Source organism: Perca fluviatilis, chromosome 18, assembly GCF_010015445.1.
Source record: "Perca fluviatilis chromosome 18, GENO_Pfluv_1.0, whole genome shotgun sequence".
Classification (NCBI taxonomy): Eukaryota; Metazoa; Chordata; class Actinopteri; order Perciformes; family Percidae; genus Perca; species Perca fluviatilis.
Window position 1 is genome coordinate 13,338,350 of NC_053129.1, and position 22,939 is coordinate 13,361,288.

The following is a 22,939-nucleotide window of genomic DNA, read 5'->3' on the forward strand; positions in this document are numbered from 1 at the left end:
ATTGTGAAACAGGAGCCGATAACAAGAAATTATCACAATTATCTATCTATCTATCTATCTATCTATCTATCCATCCAATGTATTGACTTATGCAAATTGCTTTAAACAAAGTATCTCTAAAAGAAACTGAACCACAGAGATCAGTTTGACGTCAGAGTTTGAGGCTGTCATTTAGAAATTTAAGGGAATCATTCAAAATTTAGTGAAGGTATCGATACCATTCTCATATCTATACGGAAAATATAAGGCCACAGCCAGTTGCTGATTAGCTTAGCTTAGAAAAAACATGTCAACCCACAACTTATCATTTATACACTTCAGTTTTTGAACAGCATCTAGGCTAGCTCTTACCTGTTCTCAGACTTTATCCTAAGCTAACCAACTGCTAGCTGTAGCTTTGTATTTCACGTACAGACATGAGAGAGAGAACTGGGAGAGTCAGGTAGTTCCTAAGAACTAAGGCAGAGAGAATCAAAACATTATGCATAGCCCATGACTAGTGTGTCTACGCGTTGTGTATTTGCAATTCTTCTGAAGCAACACAAGCAGCAATTTTGTCAGCCTGTAGAATGCAGCTTTGGAAACCTGCCTGACCAAAATAATAGCGGAATACATTTTTTGATTGAAAAAAAAAAAAAGCATTTGAAATGGAAAGTTAACGAATCAGTAATGATAGAATCCAATCTTTTGACAGCAAGACAGAGTGTCATTAAGTGGTATGGGGAGGAAATGGGTTGGGGGTGTGTTGAGGGGTTAATAATGGGAGAGAAAGCAGGAGAGGAGGCAAGAGATAGTCAGTGAAAAGGCAGGAGAGAAGAGGAAGAAAAAAAAAAAGAGCAGGAGAGCGAGACGCTGAGGGGGTGAAAGGTCACAACCCTGACACGTGTAGCTAGTTGAACCTTCAACTTTCAGCGGAGGTCACCGCCAGGAGGCTGGGAGGGGAAGCGCTTTATTGTTCTGGGTTACGAGCTCCTCGCCAGCGCTGTTGGGAGCTCCTAAATCACACACACACACACACACACACACACACACACACACACACACACACACACACACACACACACACACACACACACACACACACACACACACACACACACACACACACACACACACACACACACACACACACACACACACACACACACACACACACACACACACACTGTGGGTCATTCGGGGCTGCCTGAGCCAGATACTGCCTGGCCTGAGCACATTTTTCCCCTGGTAAATACTTTATTCTAGACGCCTCACCGGTCTGTTCCTAGAGGCTGCTGAAATGGAAAAGGCGAGGTAGGTTTTATTTCGGAGCATTTTATGATACAAACTAATGTATATGAGAAGACATCACCTCATAAACCAATAGAGTGCCCTTGCTCATGCACCTACTTATTGCACATGAAACATGACAGCTGCAAAATGCATTCAGATAATGACATGAGCTGTTGTGGTGAACGTGAAACGCTAGTTTGTGTGATTACATTAATAGAGCTAAAATTATTAGTCAAAAAACTGATTAGACGATTAACAGAAAATCTATATTACTGATACCATACTACAGTATTTCGATTATCGATTAATAGCTTATGCCATTTTTCAAGCAAAAGTAATCTAACATTCTTTGGTTGCAGCTTCTGAAATGTGAGGATTTTGTGCTTGAATATCTTTGGGTTTTGGACTGCTAGTCATGCAAAACAAGCAATGACCAAGTAAATGATCGGCAGATTAATCAATAGTGAAAATACTCGCAGCCCTACGACATATAGGACATTCATTGAAATATTCCTATTTTCAGTGTTTTCAGAAAGAACATTCATTCCACCACTGCTCAATGTTTCAGTGGGTTTACATTAAAGATGAAGAGAAAAACATAGAAAATTGTTCAGTTAATATTCAAATCTACACTTTCAGTTCTCCAAAACAACACACTTGGACATGAGCTCAGCAAATCTCACCATGTGCCACGGGATGTGCTGTTCTAGCAATGTGTGTCTAATTCATACCTTGAAAACCAGATTCAAATTAGAATTTGACCATAATCTGGGCCTGATCAGTAGGTGTTCCTCATTGATTTATTGTAAACTCTGGGAAGTGTCAGTGTGAGAGGTAGCAGAGAGGAGTGTGATGATGATAACCTCAAATGAATTCTCCTCTCTCCACCCTCCTCCACAGTTTATTAGTTTAGGCCAGAGGCCACTTGCAGCGCAAGAGCCTTGCAGAGTGGACGGTAATTGTGTGCGTGCTCCTTAAGCACCGACCACAGCAATAATAGACTGAATTATACAATAAATTCCCTCCAGATGTGCTCCCTCCACTCCCACCCACCCACTCCAATTTGACAGTTCGCACACCCACAATCTGTGCAAGGAGGCCTCCTTCACACACACACACACACACACACACACACACACACACACACACACACACACACACACACTATGTGCACTCACTCACCCACATACACGCTTACAAATGTACATACACACACGCGGTGGCTTAGTTGCAGTGTTTGCATTGTCAGATTGTTTCCATACTGGTGTTAGCTTGCTGCGTTTCCTCACTGCTGGTGTAATTACAGGTCGTATTAGCTGATAGTGTTTTGTTAACCTCCTAATAGGTGTCCTCCCGCCTCGGAAACCTCACAGAGAGTCCATTCAATAATAAGCAGCCTTTCTAATACCCGACACTATTAGACACACACACACACACACAGGCTGATGTTTAGACACATATGCATGTCCCACTTGCTCAAATACAAAAAGATGCACAGCTCCCATTTAAATGATGTGGGGTTTTCTATAAATATTTGATTAGCATTATAAATGTAGCACTTGGAGAAAATAGAGTGAAAGTACATCCTGAATAAAAACACAGAGCCACCCTGCATGGGGATCTGCCCGTCTATTTCTGTCTTATGGAGGAGGCAGGAGAGGAGGAGGATAAGGACAAGAGGAAGAAAGGCGAGGAAAAGAGTGGTCAGACTAATTATTACGTACAGTGCTGCTGAAATGTGAGTTCGTTTTCTGGGGGTATTTTTTCTTCCAAAATGTTTTCATTTCAGATTTTTGTGTACTTCAGCCTACCGTCATAGAAACGGGGTTTCATATTTTCTTATGGCTAAATATTGCCCAGCTCTCAGGCAGTGTTATGCTGATGCAGGAGGACGGTGATAGAGTGGACCACCAGTTAGATTGGCGGCTACACTTTCTCTCCATCTTTAAGCTTTGTTGTTTGCTGCTGTCAAGACCTCAGCATCAGCCTGCACAGTGCCACCCAGTGTTCAACCACGGGGCTTTATTACAGCAAAAAGAAAATCTGTAAACAATGTTAATATGAGTTCAAGTACTAATCAGTGGTGAAGGAACTATTCCGATTATTTACTTTAGGTAAAAGTAGCAATGCCCCATTGTAAATATACTCCAGTACAAGGAAAAGTTCTGCATTCAAGTATTCATTATATAATCAAGTATTATTAGCACCAATAAACATATTAATTATGTAGAGTGGCCCCTGTGAGTAATGTATTATTGTATTACTGGATCATTTTTATTGTAGCATAACATGTAAGCAGCAATTTAATGTTGTAGTTGGTTGAGGTAGAGTTCATTTGAACTGTTAAAGTTATATATGCTGCCCGGTAGTTGAATCTAGAGCCATGCATATATTATAAAATGATGAAGTGTAAGTAACTTGTGCAGTATATCTGTTTAATGTTCTGGAGTAAAATACAATATTTCCCTCTGAAGTGTAGCAGAGTAGAAGTATAAAGCAGAAAAATTACATAATTTGAATAATATAGAGGTACCGCAAAGTTTAGTAAAAGCACAGTACTAAGTTATTTTCCACAACTGGTAACAATAGAAAATGTGTTGTATAGTAGTCAATTCATCAATGCTTGTTGCATCTTTCTGCTGTTTTGAAGTAGAAAGCGGGTGAGTTAGTAATGATATGCAACAAAGATCCTTGAATTTATATATTAAATATTAACAAACATCTGAGTGAAACAGGGCATAATTTCTGACCTAAATGTACCAAAAGTATCACCCATACCACAAAAATTCAGAACTTCCTATCACTCACGTATTAATTTAGGAGTTTTAATACGACAATACAAAAACTAAATCGAAGATATTCAAGTTTTATGAAGCCATTAAATACATCCCATCATGTTTGTTTACATGTGTCATATAACAGGAGTAAAAAGACTGTTCTCGTCAGCTGACACACACAAAATGTGTCTTTTCTATTTCTACTGTGTGAATAGTCTAATAATAATGTAACTTATATTGTTAAAAATATAAATTAGGCTTTTGAGTAAGAATGTGCCTTAGCTTTTTAATTCTCGTTGTTAATGACAGTGTTTGTGATGTCTGAATAAAATACATAATTCAGTTCATGAAGGCTACAATTAAGATTTGTTTTCCATATACTGATTTTGTTATACAAAACTCTGCACGCTCAAACATCCATCACTATAAATACTACCACCACTCATAATTATAATATCTATAACGTCAAAAAACAACATGACCATATTTCACATATCTTAACTGACAGTGTTACCTCTGTTCCACTGTCACATGGTGATATTGTGTTTGCCAGGTGAGAGGCTGGCCGGACTAATCAGTAAAGGCAGACTAATTTGCCTGCAGACATGTTCCAGAGCACAACTCCCTGGTGCATTGCTCAACCTGCTATACCAGGTGGCTTCAATGCTTGAATGGCCCTTTTACCTGCTCCAAACTACATGGCCAGAAAAAAGAAAAAGAGAAAATGAATAAGAAAAAAAGAAAAAACACACACACACGTCATAACAGGAAACAGGAACAGGAAAGAGACTTGGCGGACTCTGCACAGGCCAGGTGCAAAGTTTGGCTTGACTCCCCCTCTGCTCTCTGGCTTGTGCAGGCAGGAGGGTGGCTGCTGGTAGCGGAGGCCTTTTCAACGCTAAGCTTCTTTATCAAACCCCTGGGTCTAGTTTGTTCTCCTGTTGCTGCTGCTTGGTGGGTTGCCGTTATAAATTAGAGTGCAGGAGATGTGGGGAGCTCCCTGGCGGATCCCTGCCTGACGACTGCTCACACAGAAGGTCAAGTGAAATATCAGCTACACCGTTCATTTTTTTAATTACAAGAAGCCCGCTCGTAAAAGCAGCCTCATGAGCCAGGGTGGTACCGTTTTCTCTTTTTGTGTTTTTCTCCACATCTTGCCTCCCTTGCTGTTCGCTGTGTGTCTTTCCAGAGTTGCATTGCTCAAGGATCTTTAATCACCATGTTGAAGGGAAAATGATGGTTTGTGTAACAGCTACTTCAATTTATTTGACCCATCACAGGAGGCACACTCACTAATGATTCCTTCTAAGATAGATCTCCTTCATCCTTTCCGAGCTAACTCTTGGAAATTTACTGCTCAAGTTCACTGTCTGTACAGCGAAGGGAACAAATTAATTTTCAGTCATGCGGACCAGTTTAGAACATGACGACGTTTGAGGGAAAGAATTAATTTTAGCTTGCCCCTAAAAGCCACACTGTAAAACAGTGTGAAAGAGATGAAATCAGATACTAAAATTGCTAATTCTAAAATCGCCAACATCTACTGCTCAGTATTTTTTTTTTATATATATGAAGATGCATTCATTGAGAATATTAACTCTAAAACGTATGCACAATTAATTAGTTGCATCCCCACTAAGATGGTGTTGTTTTTGTTTATTTTTGTTTGAGTGGTTGTCGGCTAAGTTCGTCATTCAGAGCCCTTGTGGCCACCTGGGTGGCCGTGGCTCGTGCCAAAGATGCCCCCGCCGTGTTTAATCTTTTACATTTATTTGTTTGCTGAATGAATATGCAAGCTGGAAACATCTATTAGTTCTAGTGTATCCTCATTACAGGGGGCCGTTCATTCAGCTAGACTGTGGTTGGTCAGGCAGCCGTTCCTCCAAACCAATGTCCAGACACCGCCTGGCAACCTCGCCTTTAGCCCGTGTCCATTCACTTCTCACTCTCAGTGTCCAGATACTATCTGGCAACCGTCGGCGCGACGGGGCTCAGCTTGAAGCCACGCTGGCATCGCAGCAGCAAACGGAGCCTAGAATTAGTTCAGGTTTGTATCAACATTTTAAAAATCTAAAAACTTTCAATAAAGCACCTAAATAGGGAAGGGGTTGTGATGCTTTTAAATATTGACTTTTTTATTTGCACATTTGTCGTTTCATAACAGTTCGAGCGGCTATTGCTTGTTCGTGTATGCATGTGTGTGTGTGTGCTTTATTCGTTGCTCGCCTGGAGCATCCACTAGGCCTCTAGGAGCTGGCCTCACCTCATCTGGCAGCCATTACCTGCACACATGCTCCTGTCTGAAGGTTGATCTGCCGGGTTAAACAAATCCAGGCAGCGCGGCCCGCCAGGAATCAGCTCCATATATCAGCTGTGGAATAGCCAACATGACAGGGTTAGAGCTGGCTACCGTTAGCCGCGCACTATCACTGATCTCCCAACGCCAAATATGCTCGAAAACGACAAACTCAGTTTAGTTCAGGTGCTGGATGCGGCGATCAAATATACTGAGATATGTGGCTTCTGCTGAGGGTTTTGAAGGAGGGAAAAGGCTCTGGAGTTTCCCTCTGGAAAGATGTGACACGAGTCATTTCTTATGTATGAAGTTCCAAACTAAACAGGCATATAGTCTCAGTATTGAATGTGGAATTCGGTAATTATCTGCAGCAATATGCTTTATCCAGCAGTTTGGTGTGAGGCGAGGCATAAATGCATAACTGTCTCTCAGCGTGGATGGCACGGAATTGACAATTCGACCAAGTTTGTGGAGTCTGATTCAATTCCGTGCCCAATCAAAAGTGCTTGAGATTCCATTTATGTTTATTACATTTCCTGTTTCTCACTTCATCACGTCGGAATTGAAACTGACAGGGTAATTATCATTTCATCCTAAATTGATCCCAATCCATGTGGGCTGGCTCCAAACATAGAGACACGAGAGGGGGAAAAAAGAGAGATGGAGGAGAGAGAGAGAAAAAAGAAGCATTTTGGGAGCATTTGGCGATGGTTCAGTCATCTGTAAGACGTATCGCTTCAAGGGTGGGGAGAGATGGAGGGAGAGAAGCAGGGAGGGAGAAAAGGGAAGGGGAGACGTTTGGAGATTGCGTTGCGGGTGTTCCCTTGATGTCCCCCTGACAGGAACCAGATTGGGAGGCGCGCGGCGTCGGCGCTTTGGCTTTTTATTCGTCTGGCTCCGCCGGGTTTTTCCTGGCCTGAGCAGGCTCGGTTCTGAGACACTGTGGCCCACTCGTGGAGCCAGCCTGTAGTTTAAGTGAGAATAACAAATGCTAGAAAAAAATAATAGGCCTACAAAAAGAAAAAGAGACGAGCAGCACAATCCTACTATTGTTCATGGTAGCTAGGCAGAAAGCACAGTCGAGCCACGTCTTTGGGACATTTTACTGGCTGTAATAAAGAGTGTGTGGTCCCTGTTTTTGAGAGGTCTGCCAGACTGACAGACATGCTCTACAGTAGTATTGGATGGTTCCGTATCATGTATTTTGAGTTGTGTTACTTGGCACAGCTCAGATGAGACCTGTCATTCATCATGCTTTTGCCGAGCTGAAAGTAGTGTTCCGAGTTGCTTATGATGGCATAGTGTGCAATATGTTGAATAAGTAATCGTAAAGGTGGTTGTGGATAGTGGCAGACTAGGAGAGTTCACCTCCACCTCTAAGAACTAACACGTAAAATGACAAAATCCTCCAATTTGACTGGCATGTTTAACTTAAAGCAATGGTATATGAAGAGAAAAATATTTATACATGTCGGAGAAATAAAGTTGCAAGTTATTTAGAGTAGACTGAAAGTATATACTCGGCATCAAAGCTTTTATTGACTATGTGTAACGTGTAGCTTAGCAGCCGTGAGTACGCAGTTTAACATTGAACATATTTGTGTGGATTTATTTCAGAGAGTGTAAAAGCAATAAACTTTGAGTCGTCGCTGAGATAATGTGGAAAAATAGCTCCGAACCCCCTTTTTTTTTTTAATATAGGTGTTAAATTACCATTTCAAATAAAATGCGGTAATGGTAAGGAGAGTGAGACAAGCGCCGTATTGCATTTGAGATTATTCTCCATTCTTCAGCCTTTTCGTGTTTAATATTATTCAGCGTTAATTCCTGGACATGTAGCACGCACATGCGCTCGTGTTCCTGGCTTCTACTGTGTGGGGTACAGGAACACAGTTTGGTCTGTGCTTAATCAGTTCTCTTTTTAAGTGTTCTCTGCTTGGTTTTCCAGCACAGCCTTGTGAAAGAAAAACGTCTGGTCGTGGGTGGCTGAGCTGGGTCACTGAGCCCACAGAGTAGAGCATTTCATAAGAAAGAGCCCACTTAATTCTGAACCATACATCGCATTAGCTGATTTACATGTGGACAGCTATCATTTTGTGAGAAGTTTGACATTGATAAATGAGGTGTTTTACCTAATAGGTAATAAAAACAAATTACAGGTCTTAAGAGAAAGGATGTTCTTCATTTGGCTCTGTTTTCTGTCTCTTCGAGGGCAAGGGCCAGATTGTTTCCATATGATTGTAGCCTTCATTTGTTAAGTCTACAGACAGAGATTAATAACGGCATGTTCTGATGACCAATCCATACTGCTCCTTGGGGTTATTGAAAAAGAAAAATGGTAGGAACAACTGGACATTAAGGATAAATGATTGTTTTTATTCACACACTTACAGATTTTTTAAGTTACTTGACTATTAGTAGTACATTTAAACCGTTGATGAAGTAAGCTATTATTTCAGTCCCTGTAATTCTCATTCGCTGTCTTTAAATCGCCTTTTACACTGTTTGCACAAATTACATTTTATTAATTACAGGAAAGTAAAATCCCCCATTGCCACTATAAAAACGTGAAATTAACACATTACTGATACTTATAACCCCCAGCTGTATGTTACGCGCAATAGACATTTCTCTGATTAGCAGGGCACAAATAATACCATGGTTAAAAAGCCATGATGTTTTCACTATAAGCCTGTTAATTATGGAGGGTATAAATTCCTCAGTGCAGTGATTATGTGGCTGCTGCTCTTGTCCATGATCCATCAAATACCTTAAATTCAAATTAGTGAAACCATAAACAATCTACTTATGGTCAGTGGGGATTCACAGCGTTTTCACAGAGGGCGAAAACTGACATACATTGTAAAATGACAAATGACAGTCCAGAGACGAGAACAAATCAGTGCTCTGACCAGAGGCTTTTTTTCCAAAGAGAAAATATTAGCCCAAACAGTACTTAGTAGGTGAGGGTGTGTTATTCTTAACCAGTTTGAATCACTACTGGACTCTTCGGGTCCCACAGAGCTCGTATATAAGCTCTCTCAAGTTTCTTCAGCTAGGCGTGAAAAGGCTTCCCTTCTGGTGTAATGCAAGCCTGACAGAGGACAAGTCTGCCTCTATTCCCCATCTCAGCAGAGTCAAACACAACCCGAAAGGATGAGGCCGACACATCCACAGTCAGGCCATCATTTTCCACAACCTAAAAGATCCTTACATTGTGAAAGCTGTTCAGTCAAGTGTGATTCTTCACCATACTGTACATCTGCAGGTGGCAATAAATTAGATTGATGTGCTTGATGCACTGTGGGACATCAAATCAAAATACATTTAAATCTGTTATCAAAAACTCCACTCACGTACAGGTATGATATGTAATGAATACAATATACGTTTGCCACACTGTAAAATGGAAAATCCATATGTGCACGTTCAGTCTGAGAGGCCTGAGACAACGCTTTTAACCTTGAAATTAGAGTTATGTTTTGTCACAATCCTGCAATCATCATATGGAGAAACAAAGATGATACTTTCCAAGTGAATTGAATTTTGCCGTTCCGTCTTGCTTGTAAATGATGCAGGCGTACGTAATGACTGCGTAGTCAGACCGAGGTAATTTCAAGTGCCACATCCAATCAGCACTATCACCACAAAGCATCACAGCTTGGAGCGCAGTCATTCTCTCTGCAGGGCCCTCAGCTGAGGTGATACTCAACCGCTGAAACACAGTAAAAGTTACCGATACGGAGCAAAAAAGAAAGGGTGAGGAAAGAGAAGGGGGCAAGAGGGATCGGGGAGGGGGTTGGAGGGGGTGAAAGAGTCTTGGATCCTGTGGTAAGTGCCAGAGGGACACATTTTGTTGGAACACAGAGTGTGCTGAGTGATGGGAGCTACGGCTACAGCAGTGTTTAGAAACACCAGTCGGCCAGTCTATTGCCTAGGAGCCTGGGTGTCTGCGCTGAGCTCTCCCCCCACCGCTCTAAGTAGGATGGTACATGCAGCCTCACTGCATACCGCTCTGCGCGCCGCTAAAATTAGCCCCCCTGGAACCAGATGGAATCCTAAACAGAATAAACTTTTCTTGACTTGATTATATTGAGCCTTTCCAAGCTCCGACATTAAAAAGAAAGAGAGAAGGCAAAGAACGAGGGGGAACCTTAGAAGCTAATTGCCGTGGGTCTGGCGTGCACATTGGGCATTGTGTTGAGTCGAGACGCTGCAGTAATACCGGAGCCTTTCCCCGGGCCGTGTCTCCCAAAGGGGGAACTGTCACATCTTCCATGCGTTTGCGGTGGGCTTGCAGCTCCACACGGACTGCATGTGAAGCCGCTAATTAAAAGCAAGCGATCCGTAACTGTCTGGCTCACCAGGCCGTGCTCATCCATGTGGCCCCCATTGGCTCTCGTGGCCCCCCTGGCCCCTGACGAAGGCTGTCAGGCCTCTGTGTGGGAGTGATTTTCAGAAAAAGTTACATGACTCCCTTATAAAGCAACACTGGCAGTATTACAGTGTATTTATGAGCTACAATTGGAAGGATTTTGTCGCCAACCTCACCTATGTCATGGTACAAAAACATTTTAACAGATGATTGAAATTTGCCACACTACATTTGGTAACCTACAACTTCAATTTTTTATCATATGAATGAAAGTCTTTCATTAGTCCAAATTAAAGCACTGCTGGTAATTTTTACACAATTTTCGAAACAGTTTTCGCTCACATAATGTAACCCATGAACTCATGAGATTTAAAAAAAAAATAAATAAAATAAAAACAACTTGTAAGGCAGACAATAGCTGTAACATAACAGAGATGTGTAAACAGAGGAAGCTAAAGAGCACTTAGAATACAATACAAATTCCTTTAATGAAACAACCCATGGTTGGTAGACAAGATGGAATGGGATTTTGACTCGCTCCAAACAGTGACTTTGATTACCAAGATTTGTTTGTTTCCACAAAATGACAGCTAAAACCCCAAGTCCTTCTCTAAACCAAAGTCTCACTACACTCCAAACTAGCCCAGTGGTTGGCCACCTACAGAACAGCAAGAAAAAAAACAAAGACTAGGGGAAAACCCCTTTGTATCAAAGGCTATCTTCTGGTGACTCCCCTCCTCGTGTTTATTGAACGCTGATTTTAATGCTCCATTTTTATCATGGCGATTAGCATTGTTTAGTAATCAGTCAAACCGAGACTTCCCCTTGTCCGTGCGAGTGTAAACACTTGTCTTCTCAAAACAGCTTAATTTGGATAAAGAAAGGACAGAAATGTGAATGTGATGGTCTTTTTTGTATTGTTTGCTAAAGCAGAAGCACATGATGCAATGCTAGTGTTTATGGGGGAAAAAGCTGTAATTTTAGTATCAGTCATATGTGAGCCATGACACATATGACCACCATGAATTGGCCTTTCCTCTCTGAAATCCGTCCCATCCCATCACCATTTTTCCAGCACTGGCTGGCTAAGTCTCTGCCACAAACTTTATATGATCCCCCTTTTTTTTTTCTTCAATAACCTCAGTTTGCTTTGATTACTTTAATCACTTTTGAATCTAACCAATTTTCCAAGAGTTTTTGGTATCTCTTCCCGGGCCTACTTGGTGGCGTGATGTGTGTGATTGAGGAGTGACACTGAGCATCGCTGCAGTAGCTCATTTGAGCAGGAGCTGAAGAGTTTCCTCGACAGTAGGAAGGAAAACCTTTGCGAGAGGGGGGTGGACGGAGGTAATGTGAAGGGAAGAGTGAGGGAGCGACCCAGACGGTGACTTGGCTGGGGTCAGGTGTAAACATATGCACAGCTGGCAAGCAGATGTGCTCAGACGAGAGCCAGTGACCATGTCTTTGGTTCCTTCCTCCCTGCTCACCTGATGTTCAGCTAATTCAGCAAGGAGAAGCAAAGAGTGAGCTGCAAAAAAAAATATCCACGCACATGTAAAATTGTGTAGAGACATTTTGAAAATACACACAAGACAGTAAGAAAAACAATCTGAAGGGAGGGAGGGGGCTCCAGAAGTGGACTCTGCTCCTCTGTTACTTAGCTAGTCAAGCGAGTGTGTGGTCGATGAGAGAGAAAGTATAACATTTCCCATTTTCTACTTTACTAGAGTGGTCTGGGAGACTCATCGGATGGGATTTTAAAAAGATCTTTCAGTGCACTGACATCCATGAACACAGCCATGATTACATTCCTTTCACCCATTGCTTTCTTTTTTTTCCCTGCCTTTATTCACTATGTGCCAGGCCAAAAAGGACGGACAATTTTGTGCATTTTTGTGGATTTTCTGAGACCCCTAATCAAACTTTCAAACAAATGATCTCATGATGTAATGGACTGGAGAGATGCAAGCAACAACAAAACAAAACTCTCCTCTACTGCTAGAGCAATAACCAAAAGTTTACACCCCGGCAAACAGTTTAAATATTTACCAACCTTAGTAAAACAGTCGGGGATTATCCTGTATTGTTATAACACTGAGAAAAGACCCTCATACTTTCCATATTTTCTGCTGATTCCATGAAGCTGAAAACAAGGAGAGGGATCAGATTAAAATCTCTTTGTACATAAACTACCCATTGACTCACGGTCTTCCTGTCGGAAGGAGCAATTAGCTCTCCGAGACAAAGATCTCAGACATGTTAAACGGCTGAAAATAAATAAATGTGGGTATTGCCGTTAGACTTCAGGCCCTGTTTCAATTAGAGCAGAGGCCGTGGTCTGTGTCTCTCACTGAGCTGCTGGCTCCTTCAAGCTCTGCTTCTATGGGGACTTTTTAATTGCTATGTTTTAGCTGAGAGGGAAACAGAGAGGGGAAATGTACTGTATTCATCTTGGCCTCCCACTATGCTTCACTCAAGAAGGCCTGGGGTGATTTGTCTCTTTAACGCGGAACGCCGTACAGTGAAGTACAGTACTGCTCAGACAATGCATTCATTCTTCCCATCATGAATGGAGATTTTCTTCCACAGGTCTTTTTTTTTTTTTCTTCTTCTTTTCAGCGGATTGATTTATGTGACATAATTTATTATGACCAGCTACCCAAGCTCCTTCAATTTCAAGAGGTAAAATGATCTGGAGATTTGCTAAAATCACAACACCTTCAATATAAAAGCTTTTGACAAAGTCTGCACTTGATATTCATCATTAGATTAGTGGTTGGCATCTGTTAAGCCTTATATAACTGATAAAAGTAGTATGTGGCTCTTATTTTAAGGATTGCATTCCTTTTCAAACATTCCACACAATCTGCTGAAGTTGGTTATACTTTCGATGGAGCGTAAGATTTCAAACTCCTCAGTCTCTTGCTTTTTCCATATCCAGCTGATGGCAGCCATGTCAACTATCAAAAAGCAGAGTCTGCTTACAGAGATGACTGATGAGCGATGGTAGCCAGATCTGTGTGTGTGCTCTCTTTCCCAGCATCCAGACATGTGGGTCATAGAGAGAGACCAGATACACACCTCCTGATCTCGCTGCTGCAGATCAACACTTTTTGTCAGCACATCTCTGTTGCTCTCTCTCTGTGCCGCTCTCACGCGCTCTATCTATCCTGTCTTCTCACTGTCCTCAGGCATCCCATCAATCATTCTTGTTCTGCGCTTCATAACGCCAAATCTCTCTTTGCCACTGCACCGCGCTGGGACAAGAATGTTTAAAGGTCTCTTTGTCCCTTTGAGAGCGGGAACAACGTGAATTTTCTTCTCAGATGCGATAATATGATGACGGTTATGCTATTTTCGGGGATGCCGCAGTCTCTTATTTGTGTCTCTCAACACTCATAATAAGCAGCGTGTGCCTTCCGTGGCGACGGTTATACCTTTCACCCTTGCCTCTCTCTGTGCGTTGCGTGATTACACGCAGACAGATGGTTTGAGTTTGAGCTCTGCCGCTGCGCGCTAATATCAGACATGCTTTGAATTTATCTCACATCTTAATGGACGACAGGGTAGACAGGCACTTTGCAAACTGCCAAACCATTCCTCTCGCCCTCTGTTTATTACCGTATTTATTTGACTGGATTCAAGGAATGGGGAAAATTGGCCCGTGTGAGAAAGAGACAGAGAAAGTGAGAGGGGTAGGAGCTCCACAATGAATGGTCGGACATTTAACTGTTAAGACTGCGGTCACGAGAGCTGTCAAATGCTTGTCTGTCTGATAATAAACCTCATTACAGAGTGATCCGAACAATCAAACCATCCCATTTCCTCTTGGACAACTTGGGCCTCTCCCTCAGGTACCGAAGTCTCTTCCTGCGTCTGGCAATATTGGATCAAAGTACTTTTTTTTCCTCAAGCGTCCAGGCTAATAGGGATTAATAATTTTCATCAGCCCCAGACTTCTACTAAAGAACATCTTCACACAGTGCTTGACCCCAAAGGCCACAGGAACACATTGAGCTACTTGCGGTCATTTTTATTTTTTATGTCAGGCCTCTGCAGTAGTTGTAGTATCACATTTCACTACAGTGGCCCACTCACTTACTGAAAGATAAACTCCTTTTGTTGATCTAACGTGCTTTGCTTACGCTTCATCAATCGGTCGGTCGGTCAAGCAGCCGTTTTGGGAGGGGAGGCGAAGGCGAACGGCTCCGCAAAAGTGGCAGGGGGAACAAAGACTGGTTTATGGCGTGTGGCCATCAGACAGGCTACATCAACACTGTTCGTCAGGGCCCAAGAATAGTGCAGAGGGCTGAGTCAGCCTAGCAGCAGTAACCCACAGCAAGGGGAAGAGAGGGAGAAATGTGTGTGTACTTGCAAGATGGCCAAATGCAAAGGGAACGAAAAAGGAAAAAGGGGGAGAGAGAAAACAACCCAAGGTTCTTGTTAAAACGGGATTGTTAAGGATTCCTGCTGTGGGATTTACTTTTTTTTTTGTCATCCACCGTTTGACTCCATGACTCCACTGTTGACCTTGTAGCACACAAACACAAAGGGGAAACTTGGCCTCTATAACGGCCCTGTTTACTGGAAATGTTGCGCACTAGGGACAATAAAGACTTATGATGCATACAATGCTCCTGCCGACCTTTGCTGTTGTGGCCTAATGTAACTCCCATACCCACAACTGCACGTGTATACTGTACACACCAATAGAAAGAGAAAAAGGTAGTAAACAACATACACATGCCACTTATAATTAGATAGAAAGAGCAAGACTTTACTGTCCTTTAATGAAGGCAGAAATGAAAATTTGTCTTTGTCTCGGTTCGAGGGTTCAATAAAAACCCACATTAAACATTCAGGGAATAGGATTAGGTGTGCGCCTATAGAAAGAGGTATACCTATTAAAAAAGAACCACGCAAACACACAATTTATGGAGCTACTGTTTACTGCAACAGGACCCGGCATTGTCATCGACCTAACACTTAGGGTGTTGTGCGGTAGAGGGACAAACTGTTTATTTTGTTTATCACTTCACTATCAACTGCATATGCAGTGTGTATGTGCGTGTGCACGTGCATTTTCATTTGGAAGTGATCTCCTGTGTTTTTCCTGTTGCAGAGCACAGAAGCATGTGGTGTGGAAGCTCAAAGCTCTCGCCCACATCAAGAGAAACCATCCGGCCTTACAGCCACAAGCCCTCCCTCTTCTCCCCCCCCTCTCAGGCGTAATAACAGAGCCATCAAATAGCCATATTTATAATCTCCGAACGGGCCAATTTTAAAGTGGTCAACTCCAGAGGTATAGGAATTGTTGAGAGCAATTTGCGGTTTTCATTCTTAAAGAGGCACCATCCCAGTGGCAAATGAAATAAAGTCAGTATCCTTTTTTTCCCCATTTGTCAATATGAAAGCTGGGTTCAATTATATATTTGGCTTTATTCTGATATCACTTCAAAATGATTTATTTAAATTGGGTTGGGCAAAAATTATTTTATTATAATAATGCTCCGTGTTTGTGTAACACAGAAATTAGAGCATATATCATTTTCTAAAATGCAATGATGAGATTGCGCCAGTCTGGTACAGCACGGTCTGCATGGTACTAATATAAGAGCAGTTACTGTATATCTTCACTAGCAAGTACTGTGTGCAGCATTTGTTATCATTTATCTTGAATATAAATGGTAAATGGACTGCATTTACTGAGGTGTATTTACAATGTTCATCAGTGTTGAAACACCAGTTTTCAGAGGTAGAAAAGAGAAGTTGAATGCAAGCAAATAGCATCTGGTTTAGCAACATATTGTGAGCAGAACCAGCAGCAGATCAGCATACATGAATACATTTCATCTGGTCATTACTGTGCAGTTATGGAGCCAAGCACTCCTGCCAATTTCCAGCCTCCTGTCACTTGCCGGTATCTGACACTGATGAAAAATGCAGCGTGTTTCGATCACCACAACATTACCATTCTGTTTTCTCTATATGTTGAGATCAGATGACTCCCAAGTGTTGATCTAGTATGATAAATGTAGTGCTGCGTAACACATGACTTACTTTATTTGTGTAGCCTGCATTTATGACTCATTATAGTAGATGTGTGACATAGATCAATCACTTCAAAATTGGAAGATGTAACCAATTAGAAATTAAGTTACTTTCATTGATACTTAAACATTGTACACATACTGTAGCTGTAGCTTGGTAAAGAGTGCTGGATTAACCAAATCGGAGGCTCCAGGAGAAAAAATTAGCAGTGGGGCCCCCATTCAGCTCCCCGAGATAGTTTGTGATTGGTGGTGATCATTTGATTACACACAAACTTATTTAGCGATAGTAATATTAAAAGGTATAGTAACTAGATTTTGACCGAGGGTCCCACTACAAGATGGGGCAGAGCGTGTAAAATTGTGGGAACCACTATGAGGCCTTTACCAATACAGTTTAGTGCGTTGGTGGTGCATATTAGCAAAGAAATTGGAATTAATCAAATTACCACAAACTAACTGACCCACACTGCACCTGGGGCTTTTGAGAACCCTTAAGTCTGGGGCCCTGGGTGGCTTTCCAAATTTCTATCATTGAAAATGCTATTTATAAAGAAATACCAATGACCGCTTTGTCAGCTCAATCTATCTAATAAAGTGGGACGCCTCTGTATGTGTGTGTCTGTGTGTGTCTCTGTGTGTGTATGTGCATCTGTCTTTGAAATATCCCATGAGCCCTTCATCAAATCTACTTCACACTTGGTTTCCTGGGTACCCAATGAACTTGGGGTTTTGATTTTGGAGTATTTGGAGCAATTTGGACTGCATTGTATATTAAAAACTGTGAATAAAACTAAACGGCCGAACAATAAACTGCTGGCGCATCACGCTGTTGACACGCTCTGGACAGCAACGGGGGTGGGGGAGGTTTACTGGCTTGGACTGTGGTTCACTTTTTGCTGCTTCTAGTGTAACAGGACTGCTGGATATACCAAGCAAACTTTTCTTCACTTTCCTAGAGCATGAGCGGATAGGAAAAAAATCGCAACTTTTGTGTTGAATAAGCAGCAGCAGTGGAAGCAAAAACTGTCCCTTCCTGTTAGTAGTGTCCTGTACACTGTCCTGTGACTCCCATGACTGTCCCGGGACAGTCCATGACTGGAGTCACAGGACAGTGTACAGGAAAGTGTCTGACTGTCCTGGGACAGTCCTGGAGTCACAGGACAGTGTACAGGACAGTGACTGACTGTCCCGGGACAGTCATGGAGTCACAGGACAGTGTCTGGGAGTCACAGGACAGTGTACAGGACAGTGTCTGACTGTCCCGGGACAGTCATGGAGTCACAGGACAGTGTACAGGACAGTGTCTGACTGTCCTGGGACAGTCCTGGAGTCACAGGACAGTGTACAGGACAGTGTCTGACTGTCCCGGGACAGTCATGGAGTCACAGGACAGTGTCTGGGAGTCACAGGACAGTGTACAGGACAGTGTCTGACTGTCCCGGGACAGTCATGGAGTCACAGGACAGTGTACAGGACAGTGTCTGACTGTCCCGGGACACTCCTCAGGACACTACTAACAGGACAGGACAGTTTTTGCTGCAACTGCTTCTCTGAATAAGGTTGGGGAAAAGGTGCTACGTAACGCCATCTTTTCCATGTCTATTATTTGGGTAAGAGGAAACGCAATAAAAAGCCATTTGCCAACACTAAATATAAAACAAAAGCCAGACACTATATAGTATTAAGTTCCTGTGAGCTGTACATTCACCACTTCTAAACAGAGGCAGAACAACCTAATCTTGGAGCTTTTTCCTCCACAGCGCTGTGCAATGCAGACTATCTCGGAGCTGACCGGGCAAAGAGAGCAGTTTTCATCAAACTCACCCTGGGTCCGGTTAATTAAGTGTAGGCCTACTGCTAACTTATAACACTAATAACATTACCGTTGGCTAAATACCACTGCGAATCAAATCCATACTTTAACGTTAACCGCCAAGCCACTAAGCCTGTATGGAAATGAATACCGTTAAAGGTATTGTGGAGGATTTTCTTTTTCCGGGTGGATCATCAAGACTATTGGTCCTCCTAGTTGTCAATCATTCTGGCGCTATGTTTACGTAAGGCCGTCGTACGTGCTCGTCCCTAGGGTAGTTTTCGCTTTCTGCGCATGAATACTTTCAGGTGTATATGTGTGGTGAGCTACGAGTGTCTACGAAAGGTATGACAAGAAGAGAAAGGCCTCTGAAGAAAGAAACAAGACCGGAGTGTTTTTGGGAGAATGTTTCACACGCTGGCGTGCGCTCGCACAGGTTGGGCTCTCCACTGATGCCTCAGTCGCGAAGTTTCTACTCGACAGGTAAAGTTTGGCATGCTATTTGGAGAAATCCATTTAAAATCACTGCTAGTGAAAGTTGATGTAAGCTATGATTAGCGATGCTAGCCCTGGCACAAGTCAACGCACCGCAGACACACGGTAAACATCTCAATTTGTGAAAAAGTGCAAATCTTCTTTTGGAAAGTAGGCTTGTATGAACCATGCCGACAGCAACTTGTAAACAGTGCACTCTCGTGCACACGTTTAATAGGCGTTACGTCTCGGGAGCAGGTAGAGTGTTGCGCATGTGCATTTTTTCAAAAAGTGGAGAGGGCGGATCTTTTCTAAAATTCGGGAAAATCCTCCACTATACCTTTAACGATAATACAAGACGAGATGACAAAACATATATATCAACATGCAATATCGTTGATGAAAAAGACAACACTGAAATGTTTATTTGCATTGCCTTCCACCTTTTATTTTCGTTACACACACACACACACACACACACACACACACACACACACACACACACACACACACACACACACACACACACACACACACACACACACACACACACACACACACACACACACACACACACACACACACAACTACGACAACTACTCTGTTCTGGTGGTTGATTAACGTAGATATGTGCTGATTGGCTCTCATAACGGGCCGGATGGGTAGCACACAGCCATGAGTCCATGAGGCAAATGTCTGATTCCTTCACATTTTAATTGTGATATTTTGTGATTAAAACATTCATCTGCCACGTTCTCTGTCAAGTAAATGTAGTAGTACAATGTCTTCATCTGATGTAGAAGTACACTGTAAGTCAGTAGTAGGCTATACAGTGGAGTTGCACATTAAGTGGTAATTTTGGGGTACAATTTGGTTCTGGAGAATTACAAGCAGCACTACCACCGGCCAAGCAATCGGCCCGTTCCAAACAGGCACATTTTCAACGGGCACTGTACCAGCTAAATAAATGACAAAGATTGGTTTAATATCACTGCAAAGCAGTGCAACAAACTACTAGGATGAATATCTTGGGGGGCCCTGGAGCCGATGGTTGCATCACATCCTACATCACTGCCGAGTCCCTGGTTCTGTTTCTGCTGGGGAACTAAGTTGCCTGTCACACCCCTCTCTCTCATTTGTTTCCAGTCAGATTCCCTATGGTCTGTCCAATACAAGCAAAAGTACTCCAAAGAAATCATTAAAAATAAATAAAAAGATGAATATCGGTCTATATTATTCATGAGTGTGACTGGGGTCCTCATAGATGTGCAGTACACCCAACACTGTCTGACATGAAAAAATCAAATTTTCCTAATACTTAAACAGTTGTTGAAAAGTGTTCCATTTCTCTGGCCTCTTGACCAATTTTGTCTAAATATATTATATGCTGCATATTATTTTGGAAAACAACACAGCCAGTGTATTTTGGAAACACAGACATCTGCAGTTTCAAACTACACTAAAATCCACATCTAAAAACTCCACAGAAGAAAGGAGCAGATGCTTTTGACCCTAATGGCTAATTATTCAATGTTTTCCCCCTGACTTGAAAATGACGGAACTACTGAATATTGTAACCATCTTAATCACATTGTTTACTGATGCTGTACCCTCACAGACCTCTGTGCGTTTTGACTGTGATATGCGATTCCAGACCCATAGCTATTAACTCCAGCCTCCTTTCATCTTTCTCCCCTTTCTTTTCGTTCTCTGGCCCTGAAGGGTTGTGCTCACGCATGCCACCCTCATAATCAGCCATTCTGATATTCAAATAAGTACAGAAAAACATCATTCGAACATGACCAGAATACATCAAGGGACAGCTGGCATGAAAATGGCCTCACATATTTTTTTTCTTGTAACTTTGTAAAAGGTGGAGATTAAAGTGGATAGAAGTGAGGCATAAGGAAGAAATATTAGGAAAAAGAGGCCAAACACAGGGAGCTGTAGAGCTGTTAAAACACGGCTAAATTACACCACTGTCTGAGCAGGAAGGAAACCAGGCTTTATACACTCCTCAATAACTTCCTGTTAAACATCCGCAAATCACAAACTCACAAAAGGATTAAAAAAAAAAAAGTATACCAGAGACCTAGTGTCATCTAAACACTGGTTGTGTATTTATGTGACTCCACTTGTAGGAAGCTGACCACCACCAGGTTCCTCTGAGTGTGTGAGTGCATGTGCTGGATTGGATGTGTGTGTGTGTGTGTATCATATAGGGGAGGATGTTATCAACATTGCAGTGATGAGAGATGAATGGCGTCCCACGGGGCCGGCTTAAGCCCCTGCACATGTGCACAGCACTACCACCCACTAAAAATATGACTCCTGGATACTTTTCCGACTTCTGGCTCTGTTCATAAATCAGCAGCCGGACAGGGGGACTTGGACTTGGCAGAGTATCAGACAAGCCTCCAGTGACTAGGCCTGTCCGTCATCCTGCCACTGCTGCCTCAAGCTGCTTAATTAATGTGGCAATTGAATGCTGCATATCATAATGAACACACAGCCCCCTCTATCTGAGCCTTCCTGGGCTTGTTATTCTTGGTCCCCGTTGAGGACACGTCCCTGTGTATGTTCGGATATTTATAGGTAATGGATCTATTAAAATGCATGAGAACGAATTAAAAAACAAATAAATGCAAAGGTGCTCAAACGAGCTTGGAATGTTTGGAAAAGGGATTTTCGGTTTGATGTGTATTCGCAGCGTAGATGTCAAATTTATCACTTTCACTTTTGTTGGTGTTACTCCGCTGCCTCATTTCATCATTAAGAACACACAGGCCTTTCCTGCTGTAGAGATTTTTTCATTTACATAAGGATTCCTACTCCTACCGACTATTTTCAAAGAAAGGAAATTGAAAAGGTTTACTTTAAACAACCGAGTGATTGCAGAGAGCTTCGCGTAGCTCTATTCCACTATTGACCATACAGAATATCTAACCTTGATGGAGGGTTATAACTCTGAATCTCATTGGTCAGCCTCAGATGGTTGTGCCTTTTTAAGCAAAGGAGGAAACTGTATCAATCTGACAGACACGGGTAGAGGTTAATGCCTCTCCATTTGTAACTCTCTGCTGCGCGTAATGCCACCTCCCTTGGTTATAATGACTTCATAAATCACGTGCGTCGATCCTCTGCGATTCTAAAACTAGAGACAGGCTGATTTACGGCTACATCTTCGAGCAGACTTCTCATCCTTTATCCTCCTGTATTGCCCCCCCTCTCTATGCTGAAGCAGTTATTCCCTTAACTCTCTTTTTCACTTTCTCCTCTCCAGGTGTCTGGACTCTGACTTAGCACCACAGCTAGCCAACACACACACACACACACACACACACACACACAAAGGATCTACTTCCAGGGAGGGCTAATAGGATGTGACATCATTTATGGCTGACTTGGGGTAACGTGTGACATGTCAACTCTCTACGGTGGGATGTTTTTCAGTGAAATTTTTCAAACCTGCCACAGAGCAGAGTTTAAAATAAAGCTGAATTACACAGCAGTGCAGTTTCAAATAGCAACAATTCAACAAACTTGAAGGTCAGAGAGTGTGCGTCCCCGTATGGGGTTTATCTGTGCCTGGTCGCTGACAGTGGAGGATCTCCCTCTGTCACAAATCACATGCGTTTTGATCAGGTAGCTCCTGGCCTGGGCTGGGGAAGTGGGCTTGTATATACATTTGGCCTTCTTCCCTCTGAATTATGACCCAGAGCGTTGAATGGCGAGTTAGCTGCATGCTCATGATGCACTTTCCAGATAAGTAGAAAATAAATCAACATAGTGTGTGTCAAGTCCCACACATGAGGGGTATTTAGGGGGCTTTAATTTGTAAATTTGAGGTACCTGCTGAGATTATATACCTCTGCAATA

The 22,939-nt window shown here is 42.4% G+C and overlaps 1 long non-coding RNA gene across 2 annotated transcripts in view; it reads right to left on the minus strand.

The window, feature by feature from the left end:
• Positions 1-833: 833 nt before the first annotated feature.
• LOC120546199 overlaps positions 834-22,939 on the minus strand; it is a 59,393-nt gene continuing 37,287 nt past the window's right edge. The window contains exon 4 of one of the 2 annotated variants that reach the window (XR_005636829.1): positions 834-995. This is a non-coding gene — a long non-coding RNA (uncharacterized LOC120546199). Of the gene's footprint in view, positions 996-12,788; positions 12,864-22,939 lie in introns of those variants that run through there. The other variant, XR_005636830.1, reaches the window with a different exon arrangement.